Genomic DNA, 9,855 nt, shown 5'->3' with positions numbered 1-9,855 from the left:
AACCCCTTGGCTGCAGATTTCCTACATAAGACATCACCAAGCTAAAGGAATGAAACAAAGAGTGGCTGCTACAATTCAATGAAGAACAATGTAGTCAAGCACCTTGGGAGGGGATATCCAGCACACCAATACCACATGGAAAACACTCCACTACCCACCACAGAGGCAGAGAAAGACCTGGGACTATTATGTTACCAGGCTACCAGTGAAGGGATATCCAGCACACCAATACCACATGGGAAACACTCCACTACCCACCACAGAGGCAGAGAAAGACCTGGGACTATTATGTTACCAGGCTACCAGTGAAGGGATATCCAGCACACCAATACCACATGGGAAACACTGCACTATCCACCACAGAGGCAGAGAAAGACCTGGGAGTGTATGTTACCAGGCTACCAGTGAAGGGATATCCAGCACACCAATACCACATGGGAAACACTCCACTATCCACCACAGAGGCAGAGAAAGACCTGGGAGTGTATGTTACCAGGCTACCAGTGAAGGGATATCCAGCACACCAATACCACATGGGAAACACTCCACTATCCACCACAGAGGCAGAGAAAGACCTGGGAGTGTATGTTACCAGGCTACCAGTGAAGGGATATCCAGCACACCAATACCACATGGGAAACACTCCACTATCCACCACAGAGGCAGAGAAAGACCTGGGAGTGTATGTTACCAGGCTACCAGTGAAGGGATATCCAGCACACCAATACCACATGGGAAACACTCCACTATCCACCACAGAGGTAGAGAAAGACCTGGGAGTGTATGTTACCAGGCTACCAGTGAAGGGATATCCAGCACACCAATACCACATGGGAAACACTCCACTATCCACCACAGAGCCAGAGAAAGACCTGGGAGTGTATGTTACCAGGCTACCAGTGAAGGGATATCCAGCACACCAATACCACATGGGAAACACTCCACTATCCACCACAGAGGTAGAGAAAGACCTGGGACTATTATGTTACCAGGCCACCAGTGAAGGGATATCCAGCACACCAATACCACATGGGAAACACTCCACTACCCACCACAGAGGCAGAGAAAGACCTGGGACTATTATGTTACCAGGCTACCAGTGAAGGGATATCCAGCACACCAATACCACATGGGAAACACTCCACTACCCACCACAGAGGCAGAGAAAGACCTGGGACTATTATGTTACCAGGATACCAGTGAAAGCCAAATCCATGCCAATTGCAGCGGACAGGTTAAGTCAGGATATGAAAACTGATCTATGCTACACTCAACTAACAATATAGTTATTTAAGCCTCATACATAAGGCAGTACATCAATAAGCTTTGACACCAGCGACAGCATTCCGTACTCACCCCGTGGTGCAGACATTCTTCTGGAGGGTGAGATGAACCACCTTGCTGAGGGGCATGACGTACAGCACCCTGCCCCTCACGCTGCCTCCGAGGCCGTACTGCTGCAGCCGGTCAAAGGGCTGGGCCAGGTGCGGGGGGCTCACCACACCATCCAGCCCCGCCTACATGAGGGTGAGCGCGTCGCCTCGTATCTGGGGAATGGTTGGAATCCAGTAGACCCTCTATAAGTACGCAAGACATGTACCAAAAAAATTCATACAAAATGGAGGTGTTATTTCAATGAGATTTATTGTGTGTGTGTGTGTGTGTGTGTGTGTGTGTGTGTGTGTGTGTGTGTGTGTGTGTGTGTGTGTGTGTGGAGTCAGCTCAAGGGAGTACTATACTAAAATCCTTGAAAATAAATGCATTAAATTTAATTAGATCTTGATTCTCTCAATGCAGTATCAGAATAACTGCAACTCACCTGTTTTGGTGGGACAGGCTAACAATGTTTTAATATCAGGCTGTTTTTGACATGGAAGTTCATATGTAACTTGAATAATAATAATAATAATAATAACAATAATAATAATAATAATAATAATGATAATAATAATAATATCAGCCTTGGTAGTGCAGCAGCTGTCTGGCCCTGAAGGGGAAGAAAATAGATACATTGCTGATTAGGGAGTTAGACAAGAGTGCCTACCTTTGAGATGGTAGTGTTGACGGCAGTGCCCGGGAGCAGGAGTGCCAAATTGGTGGTGTGGCTTAGGTCCAGGGTTGCTGAGCCTTGGGGTTGGCACTGAGGGTCAGGCGCAGGTTGTCTTTGGTGTCCCTCCCAAAGATGTTTGTTAGGACGCAGCGTAACACACTGCACACCCAAGTGTCTGCAACGGTGCGTGTCAGTCAGGCAGAGAGTACATGACTGTTAAGAGTGGGATAGACACATAGCCCATCCAACCTCATGAGGGAAAATAAGGACAGTAAATGAAAAGTAGAAAAAGAAGAAAAATAGAAAGCAAAAGAAGAAGTAAAAGAAGAGAAAGAAAAAGCAGCTAAAAAAGAAGATGAGCAAGAGAGACATAACAAAGGGATTAAAACATAAAAGTTTGGGGACACAAACTGAGGAAAGAAGAGTTGGCAAATATTGTTGTTCATTGTACTAGAAACTATAATGTACAAAGCATGAAACAGTAATAGTATGACAAAATGCTTACTCTAATAAAGCCACAGTCCTTGTAAATGATTCAAAGCTGCTCTTTATATGCCAACAACACCAAGAGAGAGAGAGAGAGAAAAAATAAGCGTAAAACAATCTATGGCACCTACGAGCCTTATCCGTGTCCTCCCTCTTGAGGAACGCTGCCTTGATCTTGGGAATGCCTGTGTCCATGACATAGCCCTTGTCCTCCAGGCTGGCCACAGCACAGGGCAGCACCAGACCCTTCTCCAGGCACGATGCTGAGATGCCAAAGTTCGCCTCATTGGGCATTAGTGTGAGACTCACTGTGGACAGGGAGGGAGAGGAGGACTGAAGGTTACTGGTTGGTGCAGGAGGCAGTATGTTGAAGTCTGGCAGCATTGGGCACTGGAGAGGCTGAGGCAATGGACAGAAATCATTGGAAGTGTATCATTGACCGTCAAACCTCAGAAAGATTATGGGAAAGTATGTTGTTAAACAGAAGATGATGAAGGAGAATGATGATGACAGGTCTAATGCCATGTGTGTGTGTGTGTGTGTGTGTGTGTGTGTGTGTGTGTGTGTGTGTGCAGGCCAGCTCACCCCAGGTCATGTTGTTGACCTTCTCGATGGACACCACACTGCACACCACATGCTGGCCTGGCTGATACAGCTCCTGCAGGGCCTGGATTTCCTCCTCCCCCTCCTCATCATCCTTCAGCTGGAAAATACAAATAAATAGAAAAATGAATGATCAGGTCACTGTGGTGGAGTGTAAAGAAAGACTCCAATGACACACAAATGTTTATAGACATATCAAAGGGGGAAAAACTGTGCTGGTGTATTTTAGCCTTGAACTTGAGCACATTCAAGGTGTCACACAAGAATGAGCAAGAAAAGAGTAACAAAATGAAACATAAAATAATTTGTAAGGCAATACAAGAAAACTCAATGAGTGTACACAGTCACTCACACAACTCATGACCATTCTCAGCAATACTAAGGTAAAACTGTCCTTGGCAACCCTCACCTTGGACAGAAGAGCCGTGTAGGGCCGAGAGATGTGTGCCTGGCTGATGCTGCCCACCAGCTTATGGGGCAGACTCACCACCAGCTCATAGTCCCTCTCCTCCAACACACAGCCCAGCAGCACCTGGCCAACCGTCAGGCTCTGCAGGGGAACACACACACACACACACAACCAAACAAGAAAATGATACTCCATAGGATATAATGATGATTTACAACTGACATTAACCCCTTGACTGGGGATTTCCTGCAAGAAGACATCACCAAGATAGAGGAATGGAACAAAAAGTGGCTGCTAAAATTCAATGAAGAAAAATGTAAGTCATGCACCTTGGGAGGGGATATCCTGTATACCAATACCACATGGGAAACACTCCACTATCCACCACAGAGCCAGAGAGAGACCTGGGAGCATACGTTACTAAGCTACCACTGAAAGCCAAATCCGTGCCAATTGCAGCGGATGGGTTAAAATATGTTACATTCATGCTAATTTTTCTTTTATTAATCAGGGCTTAGAGCAGGGGTTCCCAACCTGGGGTACATTTGCACTTTTCAGGGGGTACATTGGGTCCGAGAGAATAACCACTACTGTACAATACACGGTGTTGTAATCTGCATTCATATTGCACAATGTCGTGTTTTTTCAATTTCCTCATTTTAGTAAGCAAAACTGTTATTTAACTTAAATTATATCGTCAGTTTACACATACAGATTTCATTATAAAATAACATCAAAATATTACAGTTTCGTGGTTTTTTCCCTAAATTTCCCAAGGGGTACAGAGGAACAAAAAGGTTGGGAACCCCTGGCTTAGAGGGATACAGCTACATATCATTATTTTGCTACTCTGTCCTCCACCTCTCACTAAACATTTTAATCTGTCATTTCCAGGGTTAGCCATCTGCATTACTGTGGTCTCTTCAACACTGATCCATTGCCACAACCTTACTATTCCCAATGCTGTAACGGCAAAGGAAGACAGCCATCCCCCATCCACAGACTATTATTATTATTATTAATGAGATTCATGAAACTGCATCACGGGAAAAAGAGAAAACTGATTTACACACAAACAAAGTCTATTCAATATGCAGACACTGATATGAAAACTTAAAAATGAGACAGTGACAGAAGAGTAAGGAAAAGAATGATAACAAAAGTACCATTAGCCTGTACCTTGTAAGTTAACGGTTGGACATCAAGGGCAGACAAGTGGTCAGCCTCGGGTGTTTTCTTCACGTGGACCTCTCTGTCTCCCTCCTGCTTTTTCTTCTTCTTCTTGCCATTACTGCCTTTCTTTTCCTTCTTTACCTTGACCTGAAATAAACAGAAATATGTTTGGAAAATTCCTCGTCAAACTTCACCAGTAATAATGGTGATCAAATTACAACGCTAGGTATATATAAAAAAATATCCAGATGGAGACGGAAACGAGAGAAGTGAATGACTAAGTAAAACAGCAGAAACTCGGTATTTGTCTCACTCACCGAAAACAAGTCGCCTTTCTGCTTCTACTGTGTCATGGCTCCCCTGTAAGACAAGGTAATATGATGTAGTAATAATGACAGCACAACAAAATGGTACATTAATATCATGCACACGACCCTTCCAGCAATGTTATGGCTACTACAGTCATCCTTATCTCTGCGACACACAGTCCACCCTATTCCGTAACCACACCCACCATTGGTCGGAGGGTGAGTGGGCGACATCATCGACCATCTAGAAAAGAAGAATGCCTTAAACGAGGGACAGCACGGATTTAGGAGAGGTTGTTCCTGTCTCTCACAGCTACTGAAGCACTACCGAGGAATACTTGAGGCAGTGAAGGATCGTAGGAACGCAGACGTCATATACAGAGACTTTTCAAAGGACTTTGATAAGGTGGACCATGGGCTACTGCTACACAAACTCAGGGCTCATGGTATCAGCGGTAACCTAGGAAGATGGAGCCACAGTTTCCTCACAGGCCGAACTCAACAGGTGTCAGTCCAGGGCAGTTTATCTCGACCCAGCCCAGTCAAAAGTGGCGTTCCTCAAGGCTCGGTGCTGGGACCACTACTGTTCCTGGTCATGATACAATACATCGACCAAGACCTCCAGCATGCGCAAGCCACATCCTTCGCAGACAACATGAGGATCCTTAAACATGTACAAGCCCACGGTAACACTGCCCTGCTACAAGCTGACCTAGACCGAGTGATAGCTTGGGCAGAAGAGAACAACATGCTGCTAAACATAAGAACATAAGAACATAAGAACGCAGGAGTATACAAGAGTCCTGTATGAGGCAGCTCCTTTGACCCTAAGCTCCCGTGTATCTAACCCCACCTAATATCGCTGTCCATGAATTTATCTAGTCTATTTTTGAATGTGACAATTGTATTGGCACTCACCACATGACTGCTAAGCCTATTCCACTCATCCACCACCCTGTTAGTAAACCAATTTTTGCCTATGTCCCTGTTGAATCTGAATTTATCCAGTGACAAATTTGAAGCACTTAGATATGGCCCACTACAGGAGCTGAAGACCACAACAAGTTACATCTGCAACCAGCAAACCATCGAAATCAAACACCACGTCAAGGATCTTGGAGTGTATGTGAGTGATGACGCCACCTTCACATTGCACTACGACAAGATCACAGCGACAGCCCCAAGACTCACTGGTTGGATACTCCGTACCTTCAGAACCAGAAAACAGGACTGTATGCTGACACTGTGGAAATCCTTGGTGCTCCCTAGGCTGGATAATTATGAATAAAGCCTCCCTTACACTTCCTGAAAAGCAGTGAACCTCTCCGCCACCCACACCCGAACACGACGAACACCGTTCATTCACAGCAACACTTGAGTAGTACTACTGCAACGTTGCCGGCTGGAGGGAAGGTACACCACAGTGGGTGCAGGAACTCATTTCCGCAACTGTACCACCTGGACAAGCGACTGTCAACAGTACCTGACCAGCCACCAACGCCAGGTGGCAACGGAAATGGTCTCCAAGGCACAAGAGGAGAGGAGCCAGTGGGAAGCAGCGGAGATTCAACAAAGTAAGTAAGTCACTGCGGCACACACACCTAACAGTCCCTCCCCTCTCTGCGGCACACAGTCCACTCGGGCATACATCCACACCCACCCACCAGTGGTGTGAGGAGGACTGGGTGTGGGTGACTGTGGACCACCAGTCATTGCAGCACCCACACCTGCCAATCCCCACACCTGCCAATCCCCAGCACACAGTCCACCCCACACCCACACCTGCCAATCCCCAGCACACAGTCCACCCCACACCCACACCTGCCAATCCCCAGCACACAGTCCACCCCACACCCACACCTGCCAATCCCCAGCACACAGTCCACCCCACACCCACACCTGCCAATCCCCAGCACACAGTCCACCCCACACCCGCACCTGCAAGTCCCTTCTCTGAAGCATACCGTCCACCCACACTCCCAGGCAGCAGTCACCTTTCCCTGCGGCTTCACACCGGCACCCTGAAGCAGTTCCTTGTGTGTTATGGGTCTTGGCAGGCCATGGAAACACGGCTCGTACAGGAACACACGGCAGGTCAGGTGTCGTTCGGGAAGCTTGGCCTTTGTATCGGCAGTGTTTATGTCCCCCAGGTGTTTACTTGATCTTGATGTCACAGGTGGCGCGGGATTTCTCCCCAGCCAGGCCTTTGTATCGGCAGCTCCCGTGAAAAGAAAAGAAAACATGCGGAAAGTCTATGTTCTCGGGGCAAGATATCATTCCCTACATCTTGCACGCCACATGCCCTCCAAGAACTCTTTCACTGCCTCAATCACTCGTCCACTCGTCTCTCCACTGAGCCCCAGCAGCAGCACCATCCACTCCCTTCCAGTCCTCCCGTTCACTCCACGTCCCATCTCACTCAGAAACACATGCATCATCTTCGTTCTCTCCCTGTCATACTTCTTGCATTCCAGCACTACCTCATCACTGCCCTCGTCCCGGCCCGTCACCCCCCGGCGGCTCTGGCCTCGTCTTCTTCTTCTCTGCTGAAATCGGCCACTCTTGTATGTTGTCGCCAAAATCTCCTGTCCTCTGCATCCACTTCGTCCAGAGCCAGCTGCCTCATGCTCACAGATACTCACAGATGATGCTCTGGAAGAGGCCTAATTAAGCCTGTGGCTCCAGTTCAAAAGCCAGTGAATCTGTTTTCCTCTGGCCTCGGCTTCAATAAACGGCGGTTGTTAGTGATATTTGCATGTAAGATCTTCATTTTTACATCTATGGGTCGTTCACATGTTCCACTGTACCTATAATGTGTGAAAGAATTTAGATGAATGATTTATTCTCGCATGGGATGGGATCAAAAGCAATATTAACGAGGAAACACATCATGCAAACCTAGATACTTCATTCCAATGTGCTCACAGGTCTTATAATTACTGAAATAAGAACAAAACAATGCAATCAACTCTCCAAGGACCAACACTAGGGAAATGATTATTATTCCTCCCTTAATTCTCCCTTATTGTTGTTTACCTGTAAATTATCTATCAATCAATCAATCAATCGTTATTGCTCCGTGTTGTGAGCAACCAACTGGTCTTATACGTATAGGCCACACACACACACACACACACACGAGTGTTTGGATGAGTGAATTAGGAAGGGAGGGAAAGATGCTGGGATGGAGTGTGTGTGTGTGTGTGTGTGTGTGTGTGTGTGTGTGTGTGATTTACAGATTTATCAGACCACACAGACCCCATGGTCCAGACTAGGTGGTCTGTCCTTAAACCTGATTTTACATTAATCAGAAGGCTCCTAAACGTTGCATTTCTACTCTAGTTGATATTAAGTTGAAGGAAGTGACGGTCGAGAAGAAAGAAGAGAAAAGAAGGAAGAGAAGGAAGAAAGGGAAGGAAAGAAAGAAAATAACAGAATAAAAGAAAATACGAAGACGAAGGAAAAAGAAAGAAAACAAAACCTAAATAAATGAAAATCGTAAGAAAAAACCCTGCATCCCTTCCCTCCTCCTCCTCCTCGTGACTCGACAAGAGGAAGAAGAGGAGGAAAAAAGAAGAGGAGGAAGATAAGGAGGAGGAGGAGGAGGAGGTATATGGGATCAATTGAACAATTCCCCAGACCGCTCTGGTGGGGCATTCTTCAGTTGGGCAGAGTTGAGGGGCACCTTCAGTTGGGCAGAGTTGAGGGGCAATTCTTCAGTTGGGCAGAGTTGGGGGCACCTTCAGTTGGGCAGAGTTGGGGCACCCTTCAGTTGGGCAGAGTTGGGGGCACCCTTCAGTTGGGCAGAGTTGAGGGGCACCTTCAGTTGGGCAGAGTTGAGGGGCAATTCTTCAGTTGGGCAGAGTTGGGGGGCGATTCTTCAGTTGGGCAGAGTTGGGGGGCGATTCTTCAGTTGGGCAGAGTTGAGGGGCACCTTCAGTTGGGCAGAGTTGGGGGCACCTTCAGTTGGGCAGAGTTGGGGGCAATTCTTCAGTTGGGCAGAGTTGGGGGCAATTCTTCAGTTGGGCAGAGTTGGGGGCACCCTTCAGTTGGGCCGAGTGGGGGGGCAATTCTTCAGTTGGGCAGAGTTGGTGGTGGGGCGAATCTTCAATTGTGAACTCTGGGGGATTCTTCAATTGATCCGGTATATAGTAGTAGGAAGAGGAGGATAAGGAGTAGGAAGAGGAGAAAAGGCAGAAGTGTAGTAGTAGTAGTAGTAGTAGTAGTAGTAGTAGGTGCTCCCGAGGTTTGCCTGATGATGACAAGGCGCTGGTGTACTATCGCCGAGCCGTTATCCCCATTAAGGCTGTTTTCGTCAAGGTGCACGGGCTGTTTGCTCTGTCACAATGACACTGTAAACCTTTTAGCGTCACTGCAGTAACAGCAGTGACTAGTGGTGACGTTGTCGCCTTCACTGTGAGGACATGACAAGCTGCCGCGTCCACCTTCAGGGCAGGACAAGTGAGCCTGGCAACGCCCCCGTCCCTGGTTGTGTCACCGGCCAACGAGGAGTTCCTGCCTCTGTGGGCGGCGGCGATAATGCTACGTACATTAATGCCGCTCCGGCGGTGGCCAGCCGTGCGCCTGGAGTTGCTCGAGTCCCCCCTGCCGTTCTCTTTGGTGGCGTCACGCGTGACGTCACGTCGCCGCCACAACAGGATTCTCCTCCATGGTGAGGCTCTGGGGGCCGGGCCCTCGGGTGTGTGGTGGGTGCAGGCCGTGTATACACGCAGGGGAGTGTGCCAGACGAGACCCTGGGGCTGCAGGGCCCTGCCACGGCCTGCTGGAGGCCCTGGTGCAGGCCGTGACGTCACGCCAGGGAGGAG

The sequence above is a fragment of the Eriocheir sinensis genome, unplaced genomic scaffold (genome assembly GCF_024679095.1).
Source record: "Eriocheir sinensis breed Jianghai 21 unplaced genomic scaffold, ASM2467909v1 Scaffold77, whole genome shotgun sequence".
Lineage (NCBI taxonomy): Eukaryota > Metazoa > Arthropoda > Malacostraca > Decapoda > Varunidae > Eriocheir > Eriocheir sinensis.
Note: the sequence above shows the minus strand (reverse complement) of the source record.